The sequence below is a fragment of the Monodon monoceros genome, unplaced genomic scaffold (genome assembly GCF_005190385.1).
Source record: "Monodon monoceros isolate NGI ecotype Baffin Bay Population unplaced genomic scaffold, NGI_Narwhal_1 Super_Scaffold_21, whole genome shotgun sequence".
NCBI lineage: Eukaryota > Metazoa > Chordata > Mammalia > Artiodactyla > Monodontidae > Monodon > Monodon monoceros.
In genome coordinates this window covers 38,317,366-38,334,501 of record NW_021703778.1, presented here as the reverse complement: position 1 = coordinate 38,334,501, position 17,136 = coordinate 38,317,366, and the positions used below count along the sequence as shown (strand labels likewise).

At 42.0% G+C, this 17,136-nt stretch overlaps 1 pseudogene; it reads left to right on the top strand.

The window, feature by feature from the left end:
- Nucleotides 1–16,697: 16,697 nt before the first annotated feature.
- On the top strand, nt 16,698–16,797 carry LOC114905283 (annotated as a pseudogene).
- Nucleotides 16,798–17,136: the final 339 nt, after the last annotated feature.

The window sequence follows — 17,136 nt, the reverse complement described above, 5'->3', positions numbered from 1 at the left end:
AAACCTGTCCTCCCCAAAGCTTCCCAACCAAACTGTCACCGACAAAGTCCATTAACAATTCTCAGTGAATAAACAAAGAATCTGGATAATAAAACAAAGTCTAACCTTTGTGTGTGTGTGTGTGCTTAGTCTAGTCACAGTGTACAGCGTGCAGAGGCTTGGACCCTGGCACTTCAGACCAGAGTTCCTAGTGTGAAATGGCCGCACCCAACACTTCAGCTCCATGGGCGGTGTGCAAAAACTCTGTGCACAACACCTCAATTCAAGATGGCAGCATTTGGCCATGTGCTGGAACTCCAAGCTCCTTCCCGCCGACAAAAGCCCAATAGAGCAGCCCTGCCAAAAGGTTTTCAGGGATAGCATGAACTCTAGAGTGCGAGCTCGCACCTCTCTATTCTTTGATCAAAGAATAAAGTTTTCTTTTACTTCTGAACCTAACTCAGTCTCATTCTATTGCCCCGAGCGACACCAGAAGAAGGACCCTGTTGGAAACCGACTCAGGAGAGTTGGTAACAAAACCTGTCTTAAAAGGAAGAAATGAGCAGTCAACCCAAAGGGACTTCAGAATCAGAACAACAAGGAAACTGTGGGTCCTACTGACCTGAGTGAAACTGCACCCCTTGTGGGCTTTCTCTAGCCTGTGATGCTCTCCGGGGCCATGTGGGGCTGCAGGGCAGGGAGGAGCCAGGCCAGGGGCAGCATGGAGGGCAGGACCTGGAAGTTTGGCCCTGAGTGTGAGAGCGAGTAGGGGTGCAGGACCCAGAGGACAGAGCCCTGGTGGAATTTCAAAAGGTCCTTCAAAGTCCTCAGAGCTTTAACCCACCATTTCTCAGAGTGTGGCAGTATAATTTCCCACTGTAGCCACAGCAGTCTCTCCCATCCCACTTGCTCTTCTTCATGCGACCTTGACACCCAAGGCTGTCATAAAAGACATGTAGCTGCTGCATAGGTCTCTTGGAACACTCGCCTGGGAGCCCTAAGCCACCAGGTAAGAAGTCCGACTACCCAGAGCCCGCTAAGCCCAAGGCACGCGGATGAGACACGCAGAGGTGTTCCAGCTCCCAGCCCTGGCTGAGGTCCCAACCACAGCCAGCATCAATGGCCAGGCGCATGAGTGAAGACAGCCTCCAGCCATAGTTACCCCCAGCCTTCAAGGCCTTTCAGACAAGGCCCCAAACAGCATGGAGAAGACACAAGCCATCCCTCCTGTGTTCCGTTCGAGTTTCTGACCCACAGAATCTGGGAGCATAATAACATGGTTGTTTCATGCCACTAAGTTTTGACATGGTTTATTACTCATCAGTAGTAACTGAATACACACGATGTTAATAGACATTATGCAAAATAGAGTGGGGGGTCCCTACAATTAAATGTTTTGGAAAGTGCTCTGTTACACAAATTCCAAGTGAAACAGGGTTTTATTTTTCTACAGGACTCCTCCCTCACAGCCTTTAATACACTATGTGCACTGTGAATCTCCGAGAGGGAGATATGGTATTTGGTGTTCCCAAAACATATTTTTTTAAATGAGCTGCCATACTGCAAAAGGCTGAGGGTCCAGCCCTAATGGGATGGAGAATCCATGTGAGGCTCAGAAAGGTCCAGAGACCCGTCCAGTCATAGGCAGAGTCAAGACTGGAAGCCAGGTCACCCGGCGCCTGGCTTAGGGCTGGTTCCACGGTGCCGGGCTGCTCCCACGGGGCCAGCTCGGTGTCGGGCACGTGGGCTGTGCAGACTCAAGTGGAAGTGTGCGGTCCATCTGTTTCCCCATCCCTTCAGCCTCTCCTGTGGCCTGCACCTCTCGCCCCTGCCTCCTTCTCACCCCTTGCCTGCTCCCCCCACCTCTTCCTCCTGTGAGGACGCCTGTCCTCCTCCACAGGCAGCTGGGAGATGGGAAAGGAGAGGCAGGGGTGGGGAGCAACACAGTCCTCACCCCACCACACCCCAGGCACGCACCACACAGCCCACACACTGCCACCTCCACAGCCAACCTCAGCCCCTCGCAGCTGGGCCTGCCTCTGTGAGAGCTGCTTCTCTGCCCTGAACACTGCCTGTTGTCCCATCCATGCAGCCTGGGGCTTCTCCTCCTGCTTCCAGCCCCTGCTGGAAGAGGAACACAGCCCTGCCTTGTCCCTCCTCTTGATATTTCCAGTAAAAGCACCTTGAGCACAATCTCACTGCCACAGCCCTAATTATGTGTGAAATAATTTTTTTTTTTAGCTCGAAACCAAAGCAAACAAACGCACACAGAGAAGCCCATTCTCTGCGGCTCAGGAGGAGCAGCCTCGCTCCTGTTGGGTTACCTCAGGCCTGCACAGAGACCCCGCTGTGTTTCGCAATCTGCCCGCCTGGCCAAGGTGCCTCCCAGGCCTGACCAGGGAAGCAGTCCACCCGCTCAGGGGAAAGAGTTTGTTTCAAACTGAAACTGGGTTTCAGTTTGTTCTGCACTCTCCACGCAGGCTTCCAGGAGCCTCACACAGGCCTGGTATACTGTGAGGCCACAGGAAAGGCCTCTTTAAAAAAAGTGGGTTCTCGGGAGCAACGTGGGGCAGAGTGCTTTCCCCAGAAGACAAGTAACTGTTTTCCTGATCCTGTCAAATAATTATGCACCTTGGTGAAATTTTTATCATTTTATTTTATTTTACGATTTTGTTTTATTTTAGGGTTTCAAGTAGACGAAGATCATACACATACTTGTCCCCGCATGGCCACTTTCTCTTGCTTCCATTTCTTCCTCTTCTCCCCAGATCCTCACTCCCAACCTTCTCCATTGACAACTGCATTCAAATTTGTTTAATGTGCATTTTTTATATGTATGTGCCTTTGAAAAGATAATACTATGGTAAGTGTTTGTGATTTTAATTTATGTAAGCGGTACTGTTAGAGATTCACTCTATTTCTAACTTTTTCATCATGGTCCTATATTTGGAAAGTGTATAGTGTTGCTATTTAGCCCTTCTACATACAACCACTACTGCATAACAGCCCACCACACGCCCCCACCACCTTGGTCCATTTGCCTGTTGATGGATACCTGGGCTGTCTCCAACTCCTATCTACCACAAATAATGTAATGATGAACAGCCATGTACATATCCCTTTATGGATCTTTGCAAGAAATTCTGGGACTTACATGTCCAGGATTTGGATTGCTGACTTGCAAGATACACATTCACTTGCTTTCACTAAGTATTGCTGGATTGGTTTCCTAAATGCCTGTAACCAGTTTACACTTTCACCAATAATGTATCAGGGTTCCTGTTTCCTCACCATCTGACCAGCACTTGATATTATTCAGCTTTCTAATGATTGCCAATATTTGCATTTAAAATGCTATTGCTTTTTAAAATTATTTTTCTTATGGCTACTGAGGTAAAGTATCTCTTCAAAAAGTTCAGGTTTCACTTTCTGTAAATTGCCCCTTAGTATCTTTTCTTAACCATTTTTCTAATTTACACACACACACACACACACACACACACACACACACACACCTCTGCTGGAATTGTGATTGGAATTGCATTGGATATAGATTGATTAAAGGACAATTTACATCATTACTGTGTTAAGTTATACCATCATAATCATAATCTACCACTGTGAAACAGAAATATAATGTGAGCCACATATGTAATTTTAACAATTTAGTAGCAATATTTTTTAAGAAGTAAAAAGAAATAGGTGAAATTAATTTAACCCAATATGTCCAAAATATCATCATTTCAACATGTGATCAATATAAAGAAGCTAATGAAATCCTTTACATTCTTTTGTTATACTAAGCCTTTGAAATAAGTCTTTGAAATTCAGTGTTTACACTTATGCCACATTTCAATTGGAACTAGCCACATTTTAAGTGCTCACATGTAGCTAGTGGCTATGGATTGGATAGCATAAGTCTATCTCTTCATTCATTCATGTATTCATTTAAGACCTTAATTTTAAAATTGTATTTATAAATATCTCAATCATTTTTTTGTCATTAAAATTTTTGTTACTATTGCAAATGTTATACCATTTTCTGGTTGGTTTTTCCTGGAGCACAGAAATGTTGCTGATTTTTTTCAAGTTGATCTTGAATCTGGTAGATCTGTTCAACTGTCTTAGTAGTGCCAGAGGTTTGTTGATTCTGCTGGGTTTTTATGTAACTGATCATCTTATTTATAAATGATGACTGTTTTAATTCTTCCCTCCTAATTGTTCTCCCTATTATTTTCTTTTCTTGTCTTATTGCACTCACAGCACCTCAATTACTATGTCAAATAGCAAGCATCCTTGTCTAATTCTTATTATGAAAAGGAATGCCTCTAAAATTTCTCTTTAAGTATGATGTTTTTGGTAGATATCATTTATCAAGGGAGCTTCTGTCCATTCTTAATTTTCTAAGAATTTTAAAAGTCATAATTACGTGTGCACTTTATCAAAAACCATGTATATATCTATTGCACAAAACAGATAAGATTGTCTCTTTGTCTTTGGTGTGTTTTTTCTCCTCTACTCATTAACATGGTGAATTGCATTGACTTTTTTCCCTGATGCTGAGCCATTCTTGCTTTCCTGGGATAAATTCTACTTCATTGTGATTTTAAAAAAATACATATTTAGATTAGTTCAATTAATGTCTCACTTAGGATTTTCATAGTTATGCTTATAAATTAAACAGGCTTATAATTTTCTTTTCTTGGTCACAGTTTCTTTTCTTTTATCAGTTTTGAAATCAAGATTATACTAACCTCATGAAATCATTATTCATCTCATTCCTATTTTCTGGAAAACTTGTGTAAGATAGGGATTATTTGTCCCTTAAATGGTTCATATAATTAACTGATCTTAGGGCTTTTTGATGTAGGGAAGTGTTTGGTTACTACTCTAATTTTTTTTTATTGGTTTATGTGGGTTTTCTGTTGCTTTTTGTGAAAATTCGGTGGAGCTGACTTCCACTTATGTCTCATGGCATAGAACTGGGCCCCAAGGCCACTTCACTTGGAGTGGAGATTATGAGAGTAACAATTTAATGTTTCAACCTCTATAAAGAAAAGCAACAAGGAAAAACGGGTTAGGAATAACACTTTATCTGTCACAGTCTCTGGAAGACAACATATTGCTTAATCTTGTTTTGTTTTCATTTTGTCATCCGATCTGATCAGTGAGTTTAACTCACATTTATTTTAATTGCTGGTATATTGGGACTTATTTCAGCCATCTCACTTTGTGTTTTACTGTATTTACCATCTTATTTTGTATTTATTCTATGTGTTTTCTCTCTTTGTCCTACTTTCCATTGCATGAATCAGATTTTCTTATGCTAGATTGAAAGTTGTATATTCTATTTTTATTCTTCTAGTTGTTTCCCCTAACTTTTTAAGTATGACACTTATGTTTACTTTTCATTGTCAATTTCTTTTCCCTTGGCACTCACTCACCTCCTTCCAGTCTCTACATCTCCTCAACATCATCCCCACCCTGCCACACTGGTATCACCCAGAATTGGTCCTTGATTGTCACAAACAATTTTTATCCCTTTATTTAAAATTTTATTTTTAGAGAATGACAAATCTTAGTAAGTTATTTACAAGTCCTTCTTTCCCATGCCTCATTGCTTCCTGATGAGAAATCTGACGTCAGTATAATTCTTATATTTGTACATGATCTGCTTTTTCTTCTGCTTTTTCTGAAAGTAAACTTTCAGAATTTTCTCCTGTATTTGGTGTTCTGAGACTTCTCTGTAATGCCTCTAACTTGAGTATTTGTTTGTCTTGAGTCAATGTGCCCCATTTTAATACTCTATGAACATTTAAAATTCAATTTATTTCTTTCAATTCTATGAAATTCTTAGTCACTATTTCCTCTTTTCCATACACTTTTTTCTATCTTTCTGGAAATCTTATTTAACGATCACTACTAAGTACCAAGTACTTTTCTAGGTGATGAGGTTACAGTGCTGAACAAAGCCAAGGCCTCATGGAACTTGCATTATGGTGGGGGGAAATAGGCAACAAACAGATTCCCATGTAATATGTCAAAGATGAAAATGCCATGGAAAAAAATTAAGCAGGATAAAAGGGGTAGGAAGTCCCAGGTGGGGCTGGGGGTAATGGGAAGGTGTCTCTGTGCAAATGCCTAAAAGAACTAAGGGAGCATTAGTTAGAACTAAGCCATGCAGACATCTAGAAGAGCACTAGGCAAAGGCCTTGGGACAAGAGCATGCTTGGCTTGTTTGAGGAACAGAAGGCAACCAGGGAAGATGGAATGAGTAAGGAAGGGACAGGGCAGCGGGGTGGGGTATCTGGGAGCCAGATCAGGTACATCCTTGTGGTCATAGTAAGGACTTGGGCCTTTATCCTGAGAGAAGGATAGCCATCAAAAGGTTTTGATCAGGGCTTCCCTGGCGGCGCGGTGGTTGAGAGTCCGCCTACCGATGCAGGGGACGCGGGTTCGTGCCCCGGTCCGGGAGGATCCCACATGCCGCGGAGCGGCTGGGCCCGTGAGCCATGACCGCTGAGCCTGCGCGTCCGGAGCCTGTGCTCTGCAGTGGAAGAGGCCACAACAGTGAGAGGCCCGCGTACCGCAAAAAAAAAAAAAAGGTTTTGACCAGAAGAGTGACATGATCTGGATTTCTTTTTAAAAGACTTATCCTGAAGGAGGAAAAAAAAAAAAAAAAAGACTTTCTTGGACTGGTTTGGGGAGTGTGGAAGTGGTAGAAGAAGGTCAGATGCTGGATATATTTTAACAGTAGAGCTAATGGAATTTTCTGACATATTCTATATGGAGTGTGAAAGGAAGATACGAATCAGCAAAATTCAAAGGCATGAAATGTCTGCAACAGTTCCAGGCATTACATCCAATCCCAACACTGTCCAGTAGAGGAAGAGATTATCTCTTGCATTTCTCTCTTAAGGACTAGGAAACCTTCCCAGAAACCACCCAGCAGAATTCTTTTCATGTTTCACTGGCCAGAATTATGTCACATAACTATGCTTAAACCAATCACTGGCAAGGGGACTAACATTATCTTAGACCAGCGGTTCTTCAAATGTGATCCTTTTTTAAAAATTATTTTATTTTTATTCTTATTTTTGGCTGCATTGGGTCTTTGTTGTGGTGCTCAGGCCTCACATTGCAGTGTCTTCTCTTGTTGCAGAGCACGGGGTCTAGGTGTGCGGGCTTCAGTAGCTGTGGCATGTGGGCTCAGTAGTTGTGGTACGCAGGCTTCAGTAGTTATGGCACGCGGGCTCAGTAGTTGTGGCTCGAGGGCTCTAGAGCACAGGCTCAGTAGTTGTGGCGCACGGGCTTAGTTGCTCTGCGGCATGTGGGACCCCTTTAAATGGGTCTGTAAGATTAAAACAATTTTCATAATAATAATAATTAAAATTATAAAAAAACAAAATAATTAAAACAATTTTCAAAATAATATGAGACTTCATAGGTCTTGTTCATGTTCATCCTTTCCTGAGTATATAGTAGATTTTCCCAGAGGCTACATGATATATAATGATATATGATGTCAGACAGTTCATGAAATGTATACTTGTGTATTGCTGTTTTCTAGAATTTTCTAAGAAAGGTAAGCTTAGGGCATAAATATCAATACATGTATTTTCAGAGATTAACTCAGTTTGTTCTCAGTACTTCTACTGTGCTTTTATTGGCTATTTTTAGTTATACCTGCTATATTTTGTGACCTAATTATCATCCAACAAACCTTTATTTTGATATCCCAAAGTTTCTTCTGCACCTACACAGGAATGTAAGAAGTACAATTTGTTGCTCGTTTTGAAATACTATTCGCTAAATGTTCAAAAATTTTTCTTAATTTTTAAATTGGATCTCAAACTCTTACTTTAGAATTTAAAAATATTTTATTCTGAAATTTATAAATTTATTTATAATATATATTTTCTTTCATTTAAGAGTCAATCATTAGCTTTAAAAGGGGTGCTTAGAAGACTCACTTTCTCAACCCATCACTAAATCTAAAGATCCTGAAGAAGATGAAGGTGATATGTCAGAGAGTTGGCTGACTACGGATAGGAGGAATCTACTCCAAAGAAATTGGGAGGAACCGTGAACAAGAAGAAAAATAGGATGAAAGCAATCTCTCCCTCAGCTTTATAGAAATTAATTATTTGCCTCATTGTGCCTTATGCAACAGAACATTTCTGAATGGCGTTATGGTGCCCAGAGCCAGTTCTAGGGGGAGGCTAGTGAGGTTCCCAGGACGCAGGATGTCAGGAGGCACTCGCTCTCAGGCTCCTGCAAGGGCAGGGAGGCAGCTTGGGCACCTCCTTTTACCCTGTGCCCTCGGCTCTCACTTGTCTCACCCCTGTTCCAGCCCTGATGGGGCCATTTGAGTTGTGGCATCATTTTAAAACCAGAGTTTAAAGAAAAAGGAATTAAATATTTTAAACGTAGACGTTATGAGCTCTTAAAAAGCCAGAAATGGTTTGTTACAGCTCCTCCAACTAGAAGTGAAAAAGCCACAGAAGCATCTGACAGAATAAGTCATCAAATTGCATTAATTGAAAGACTAAGAAAAGTCTTGTCCAGTGGACACTGTTGAATACCTACCAAATGAAAACTCAGTTAAAAAAAAAAAAAATCACAGCACTGCCATTTCCCAGTGATACGACAACTTGTTGAATTAACAATTTACTTGTCAACATGAAGACTGAATTGATCTCTCGTTGGCAGAATTGTACATTTGTCTTATAAATGGACAAATGCACAGGGGTGCCTGTGTCAGCTGCTTTGTTTGTATTTGTTCAAGATCAGCACTAGCTAATCATCAAAGAAGATCTTTTATGTGAATGCTCGGCAACAGACGAGTGGTGCTGAAATATTCAGTGTTGAAGAACTTTTTTGGAACCTTATGGTTTATCTTAAGGGTTATCAACCATGTTGACATTTGCACTGGTAAAGCAAAAGCAGTGGTGGGTTAAACTGCTGAGGTCTTAGCACCCAAGCAGTGGCAAACAGTAGTATCATTGTATACTTTGGTATCATGCTCTCCCAGTTAAAAGAAAAGCCAGTTTCACTTTAGGATGTCCTTGATGAAGCAGTAAGAATTATTAATTTTATTAAATCTCAACACCTAAACACGTCTTTTTTAACATGATGTTTTAATATCCTGTGATGAAATGAAAATTATGCATAAAGCATAAAAGCAAACAGCATGTCTGATGTATGAAAACGGTTGTCTAGAGAAAAAGCATTTGTACAATTGAGTTGTAAACTAAAAGTTGTAGCCACTTTTTTCAGAGAATATTATTTTTACGTGGAACAACAATTGCCAAACTATAGTTATTCAAACTTGTTTATTTGGCAGACATTTTCTCAAAAATGAACAAAGTGAGCCTGTCATTTCAAGGAAAACAACTGACAGTGTTTGTGGCCAATGACGAAATTCAAGCTTTCAAACGAAAATTCAGATTTTGGAAAACTTGTGTCTGACATCATGACTTTGGCAGCTTCCCAATAAAAGCTTTTTCGTGGTGATATTAACAAATATGATTTTATTTTTTACGCTGTATAACAAAATGTGTCAACATTTGGAGTATGTGCATACTCAGTAAACCAGTATTTTCCAAATATCACAGATGGGTAGACGATCCACCCAAAGCACAAGGTACACAGATAGATTTTCCTGCGACAGGGTATGAAAAGTTCTTTGACCTCCTTTCAGATAGCAAATTACAACTAACTTTTTCAAAACTACCTCTCGTTGAGTTTTGGTGTAATATCAAAGAAAAATATCCAATTATATGAAAAAGCTATTCAAATACTCCTATTTTCTTTCTTTCCTTTCTCCCCCAGCCTTATTGAGGTATAACTGACAAATAAAAATTGTATACATTTAGGTTGTACAACATGATATTTTGATACAGGTGTTACATTGTGAAATGATTATCACAACCAAGCTAATTAGCACATCCATTAACTCACACAGCTATCTTTTGTGTGTGTGGTAAGATTTACTCTCTTAGCAAGTTTCAACTATACAATACATGAATACTCCTCTCTTTTACAACTAGATAGTCCCATGAAATATTTTTGTGTTAGAAAATATACTAATTTGTCATAAAAAATATGTTAACATGTAATGGGTCTACTGTTGTTGTTGTTTTTTTTAATAACACAGTGCGGATTTCTTTGTTGTTCGTTTTTATCAATTTATTTATTTATTTTTGGTTCAATTGGGTCTTCGTTGCTGCGCGCAGGCTCTCTCCAGTTACGGCAAGCAGGGGCTACTCTTTGTTGCAGTGTGTGGGCTTCTCATTGTGGTGGCTTCTCTTGTTGCGGAGCACGGGCTCTAGGCACATGGGCTTCAGTAGTTGTGGCACGTGGGCTCAGTAGTTGTGGTTCACCGGCTCTAGAGCACAGGCTTAATAGTTGTGGCACACGGGCTTAGTTGCTCCGCGGCATGTGGGATCTTCCTGGACCAGGGCTCGAACCCATGTCCCCTGCATTGGCAGGCGGATTCTTAACCACTGCGCCACCAGGGAAGTCCTCTACTGTTATTTTTTAAATGAATTAATAAATAATTTTTAAATTTTCAGCTTTAATTTCTAATCTGGTAAAATCAATTGATGTAACACATAAACAAAAGCTCGTTAAGAGTCCTCAATTTTTAACAGTCCTGAGAACTGCTGGTTTAAACCCAATCAGGATTCACCCTCTGGGATCCAAGGTTGTCCATCCTTCCCAGAGGCACATGGCTGCCTTGATGTGAAGGGGGCCTGAAAACCCTCGAGGTTCCCTGAGGAAGGAGGAGTGAATGTGGGTAAGTGACCACTTGGTCTGCTACAGTGGCTGCAGAGTGAATGATGACCTGTACCAGGGACTCCTGAGACACCTCTGGCCAGCAGGGCTGCATTAAGGCCAGTACACGCTGTGGCAGACGGTTGGAGTGAGAGACAGGGGACCTTTCTCCTGTAGAACAAGAAGGCTTTGTGAGGCACGAGGCATCTGCTCTGCAGTGCTGCATGACCTCTTCTGTGAATGGGCAACCCCCTGGCTGTGGAGGCCCTTCTCTATGGAGTGTAACTATGTATTTTGACTTTCCATACAACACCCCCTCAATCCCATCTTTTCACCATATTTGCAAAGTGAAAAGCCACAGCCAACAATTTAGTTCTCCTGCCTAAACATACAATCCTATCACTTACCCATTCAAAATTCTGAAAAATCCAGTGTGTACAGAATAAAGCCCAAATTTTTACCATGCACTTAAAAGATTTCCACATTGTGGCCCCAGACCATCTTTCCAGACTTTCAGAATAAGTTTAACCTAGTGGTTAAGAGCATGCACTTAGGAGCCAGGCTGTCAGGGTTCAAGACCCAGGCCTACCAACCACTTACCAACTGAGTGCCCTGAGAGTGCTATGCCGGTGAATGTTTAACAACTGGCTCTCAGGGTGGGCTTGACACCCTGATTTGTGGCATTTGCCAGTTTCCATGGTGTTAATACTTCCACTATGGCCAGTTTCAAACTACCAATATGACATCACTAAATTTAGAGTTGGGAAGACATGCTTATAATTTGCTCTCAAGAGCCAGTGCAAGCCGGCTCCAGCACCCCTCTGGACCTTGGGTAAGTTACCTTCTCACTCTGAGACAGCTTCCCCATCTGTACAATGGGGACAATGAGTGCCCGGCTATGGCGTTGTTGTAAGCATCAAATTGGATGGGGTAATGGTTCTCAATCATTAGCATGCATCAGAACCATCTAGAGGGCTTGTTAAAACACAGATTGCTGGGTCCCGCTCCCAGAGTTTTTGATTCCATGAGTCTGAGTGGGGCTCAAGAATTTTCATTTCTAACAAATTCCCAGGTGATAACATTTTGAGAGCTACTAGTTTGGTGCCTATAAAAGACTGAACCCAGTCCTAGCACAGAGATGCCCAAACACAGAATTAGCTCTCCTTTGTCTGATGCAACCCCACGCATCCCCCATCATAGCCAAACCAAGCCTCCCATCTTTCCCTGAACCCACAGTACACTTTCCAATCTCTGTACATTTGCTTTCTCCTTTTCCCTGCACCTAAATGTCATTCTCTCTGCACCACTAACCTTTCCCATTGAAATCTTAATTCAGCTTAAATACCCCCTCCCTGCTAAAGCCTTCCCTGAATCTTCTACTTAGAAATAATTGTTCCTAACCTGTCCTCTCTCAAATTTGCAGTTGCTCTTGGTCTTCTCATCAAAGTTTGCCTCAAACTGGAATGACTGCCTCAATACCATCTCTCTTACTCAAGTGTAAGTACCCGGTGTGCAAAATACTGTCACATCCATCCCTGTCACCCTAGCCCAGCACCTCATATATAGAAGGAAACTCCAATCGCCTCTCAGCGGACAAGCCTCTTGCTAGCAAAGGAAGGTGTCCTGTTCAGGGATATATGACCCATCCCCAAATTACCGGCTTCCTCATGTTCAGCAGAGTTTTGCTAAGGGAGCTCCCAGGCACCCTCTAGGGTTGAATGAATGATACATACATAGAAAATGTAGCAAACAAATAAAAATATTCTTAAGTCAAGGGAAAACAAGAAGTTCTCTAACAAAAGAAAATATATGACAGTATTCTACATGGCTGAGCTGTGAAGCACATTTCCACTCTCATAGTAATGCTCTTACTGATTTGTCCAAAATTATGATTTAACTCTACCAGGAGGATGATGGGGACAGAAAGTGTGCACATTTTGGGAGATGGTGGTGAAAGAGAGCTAAATCTTCATTTCCAACACAATGAGAAGTCAATAGATAATGCCTAGAACCTAAAAACAAGAAGTATTACTATGTTCATATTACTTAAGGATATAGAGATGAATTCCAAATGAAAAAGATAAAAGAATTGAAGTGGTTGCCTCCAGGGAGCAGAAAACAAAGAGAGGCAGGGTCTGATTTGAGAGGTAGAGTAATAAGCCTTAAAGTATAATTGACTCTTTAAGCTGTATTCACACACAGACACACACATACATCTGTGAAAAAACAAAAACTAAATGTTTTTTAAAGTGACAAAGAGGAACCTATGACACAGCTATAATAAGCAAAACGGTGTGGCACTGTCATAAAGATAGACATATAGACTAATGGAATGGAATAGAGACTCCAGAAATAAGCCCTTGAATATATGGTCAAATGATTTTCAACAAGAGTGCCATGCAGTGGAGGCCATTCAGTGAAAACAGGACAGTCGCTTCAACAAATGGTACTAGGAAAGCTGGACATCCACAAGCAAAAGAATGAATTTTGGACAGTTTGTAACTGGCTTTGAACAGAAGGATAACGGCACCTAGGACCCAGCTTGGGGAATGTCTACATTTAATGGCTTGTGAGAAAAGAATGAGTCTACAAAGAAGACTGAGGAGGAGTGAGCAGAGAGGTAGAAGGAAGTCAGGAGAGAGCAGGGAGGGGGGGACCTGAAGAAGGGAGTGGTCAGCTGTGCCTCCTGCTGTTGGCAGGTCAGGAGGTCAGTCAAACAGAGAGTAAAAAATCCAACAGATTTGGTTACATGGGAGTTCAAAGGTAACATCAGCCAAAGCTGTTTCAGTAGACTGATGGAGGTGAAAGCCAGTGGTTGAAAATACAAAAGAGAGAAGGGATCACCAATGGGAGGTCCTGAGAAGATAGAGGGGTTGGGGAATGCATGGGGTCTCCGAGGTGAGCTGGAGTACAGGCCTCAGAGAGGGGGAAGGAGGTTCCACTATGGCAACAGGAAGGTTGGGGGAAGGATGAGTGAGGACACTGCTGGGTTTGGAAGTTGCAGAATCTTAATCTACAGCTTCAATTTTCTCTATAAAATACAGGATGGGTGCAGGAGTGTAGGGGGCTGGCAAAAGAGTTACTGAAATGATAGGTTGAGTAAGAGAGAAGGAGAGGGTGAAGACTAGAAGAAAGGCGAGATCCCACTGAGGATGTAGCAGGATGGGGGCCAAAGGTGGCCGGAAGGAGAAGCCATCATAGTAGGAAAGCAGGATGCTTGGATTGGGGGTTTGTGGGGATAACAAGCCCAAGATGAGAATCAGGGCTGAGTCGTGAGGTGGGACAGGAGAAGCCTAAAGAATAAGCCTAAAGCCCCTAGACCAACCAGCTCTCCTGAGTCACTGCCCTGCTCTGCCACTAATCACCAATCCGCGGTATCATGGCAGCATGCAAAGGACTGAAAACACAGAGCCAAACAAAGCCTATGCCCTTTGCAGCCTGTTCCCCAGCCTGAGGGAGTATGTTTTGCACCCAAAAGGTGATCTTAGGGTGGACACTGGAAGAGCATCAGTTACAGCTGAAATAGAAATTTAAAGAAAATGGGGTGAGGGACTTCCCTGGTGGTCCAGTGGTAAAGAATCTGCCTTCCAATGCAAGGGACACGGGTTCGATCCCTGGTCAGGGAACTAAGATCCCACATGCAACTAGGCCAGTGTGCCACAGCTACAGAGCCCACATGCCCTGGAGCCCACACACCACAACTAGAGAGAAGCCCTCGAGCCACAACGAAAGATCCCACATGTCGCAACTAAGACCCAACACAGCCAAAAATAAATAAAATACTTTTTACAAAAGGAAAGTGGGGTGATACCCCTATAATTTTAATCAAAAACAAAATAGACTGTGCCATATTTCATCCAGGGAGGCATGTCGACTAAGGTTGGCTCCAGACCCCCCAACTCTGCCTCACCTCGTCTCAATGGTGTTGTCCTTTTAGATAGAGCAGCTGCTCTCACACTTAGCAGTGTGTTGGAATCACCTGGGGAACTTTACAGATACTGTAACCCCCGATCCCACCTCCAGAGATCCTGGCTGAATTGCTCTGGGATAGAGCCTGGGCTTCAGGAGCTTTCAAAGTTCTCCAGGTGATACTCGTGTACAACCAGGGCTGAGAACCACTGCTTCTGACCAATTTCAGAGCTAAAGCATCTGTGCCCCAGCGCCCAGGCTACCTCCACTTCCAGGGCAACAGCCAGTTGCTGGAGTTTCTGGACCATTCTATGGAACAGCAAACAGGCTCCCCTCTCCTTACAGAACTGCAGGGCTCTAGCCCAGACCAGAAAGAAAACCATGTAAAGCTGAGCTTGGTTAATGCCTCCAGGGCCTGGATGCCGTCTATTGAGCTGGGTTTGCACATTTTGAGCAATCAGGTTGGACAACGTGCCCAGAAGCACTGATCAGGTGGAGGAGGGGGGGAAGAAAGGCCAAATGGCTTCAGGTCTGGTGTGAAATTGGGCAAGAGGGACAGTCAACCCTACTAGAAGAAGCGACCCAGACGGCAAACAAACAGGGCAGGGTGGACCGAGACCAAGTTATGTGGACAGCTCAGCAGTCACAGAATCCACCAGACCCAACAGAGCTGCCTTCTCTCAGCACCTCCAGAGACCAAAACTTTCCACTAGGGACAGAGCACTTGGAGACAGCGTGACGTAGCCGTCCCAAGACAAAGCCAGAAAGTTCACAAGTGTAGGGAACGTGACATGCAGTCTTAACCTCAAGAAGGAATTCACGCTCAGACTCTAACCAGCACGGGGGTATAGCTAGGCCTCGTGGGGGTCTTTGCAGGACAAAGAGAGGCTCCCTGTATCCCCAAACTGCAGCATCCACAGTGGCACCCAGGACCACCAGATTCACCCACTCTTCCCACAAGGCTCTGTCGGACCCATCTGCACACAAGGGGCTGCACTGGCCTGTTTGCTTGTTCAAACAAACCTTGTTCACTGAGGCACCTCAGAGCCCAGCAGAAGAGCCAGTCGTTATGTGTCTAAGGAACACATGAATGAAAAGGAGAGGATGTATCCATTGTTCTTAAGCAAAGAATCATTAGCTCTTAGTCGGGGAAGTTTTCTTCTGGGGGCTTACTCTAGACCTGCTAAATCAGGCCCTTTGAAGGTGGAGCCCCTGGCATTGGGTGATTATCATTTCTATTCCTGATTAGGAACCAATGCCCTATGACCCAAGGGTCTCATACTTTAGCCAGTACAAGAATCACCAAAGGTGCTCGGTAAAAATACAGATTTGAACCACAAACCATTTGGGAAAAGAAATCTAAAAAGTAATATCATCAAGTAGCTTCAAAAACACATCATCCGTCCATGGATGAATGGGTAAACAACCTACAAGCTGATTTTCAACCAAAGGGCCAAAGTAATTCAACAGGGATAAACTAGTCTTTTCAACAAATGGTGCTGAAAAATCTGAATATCTGTAAGAAAAAAAGTTAATCTTAGCTGTTACCTCACATCACACAAAAAATAACTCAAGATGTATCACAGACCTAAACATAAAAGTTAAAACTATAAAACTTCTGGAAGAAAACAGGAGAATATCTTTCTGACCTTGGTAGGCAAAGATTTCTTAGGTGGGACACAGAAAACACTAACTATACAGGGAAAAAACCGGAAATCTGAACTTTATCAAAATTAAAGACTTCCACTCTTTGAAATTCACTGTCAAAGAAATGAAAAGGAAAGCCATAGACTGGGAGGAAATATTTGCAATATTTATATTCAACAAAGGACTTGTAAAGTTCAGTAAGAACTCTTAAAGTTCACTAAGAAATTAAACAACACCTCCTACACACACAATGGGCAAAAGATTTGCACACGCATTTCAGAAAAATATACAAATGACCAATAAGCACACCAAAAAATGCTTATTTAGGGAGATGCAAATTGAAACCACAGTGAAGTACCTCTATACATTCATTTAAATAACTAAAATTTAAATGACTGATGTACTAAAATTGGAATGATACAGAGATTAGCACAGCCCCTATGAAAGGATGGCAAGTAAATTTGGGAAGCGTTCCATATTTTTTGACCATAACATTTGTGAAATAACATTTGAAGAATTATGTTGGTTTTTAACACAAAATTTAAGAAAATAAAAATGAAAGATTTCAAGTCTACAACTTTACGCTTCACTAAATATCTACACTTTACACTAAATATCACTTGGTTCATATTTAGATATTTCTATAGTTAAAACTACTAGTATTTTCAATCTTCCGGTAACATTAAAGTATCACCTTTGTACATCACTTATCATGAACTTTTTAACTTTTTTTTTTTGGAAAAAAAGAAGCATTTTTTTAACAAGTAAGTGTTTTTCGGAATTTATGTGTGTACTACATATATTCAGTATATTTATTATATA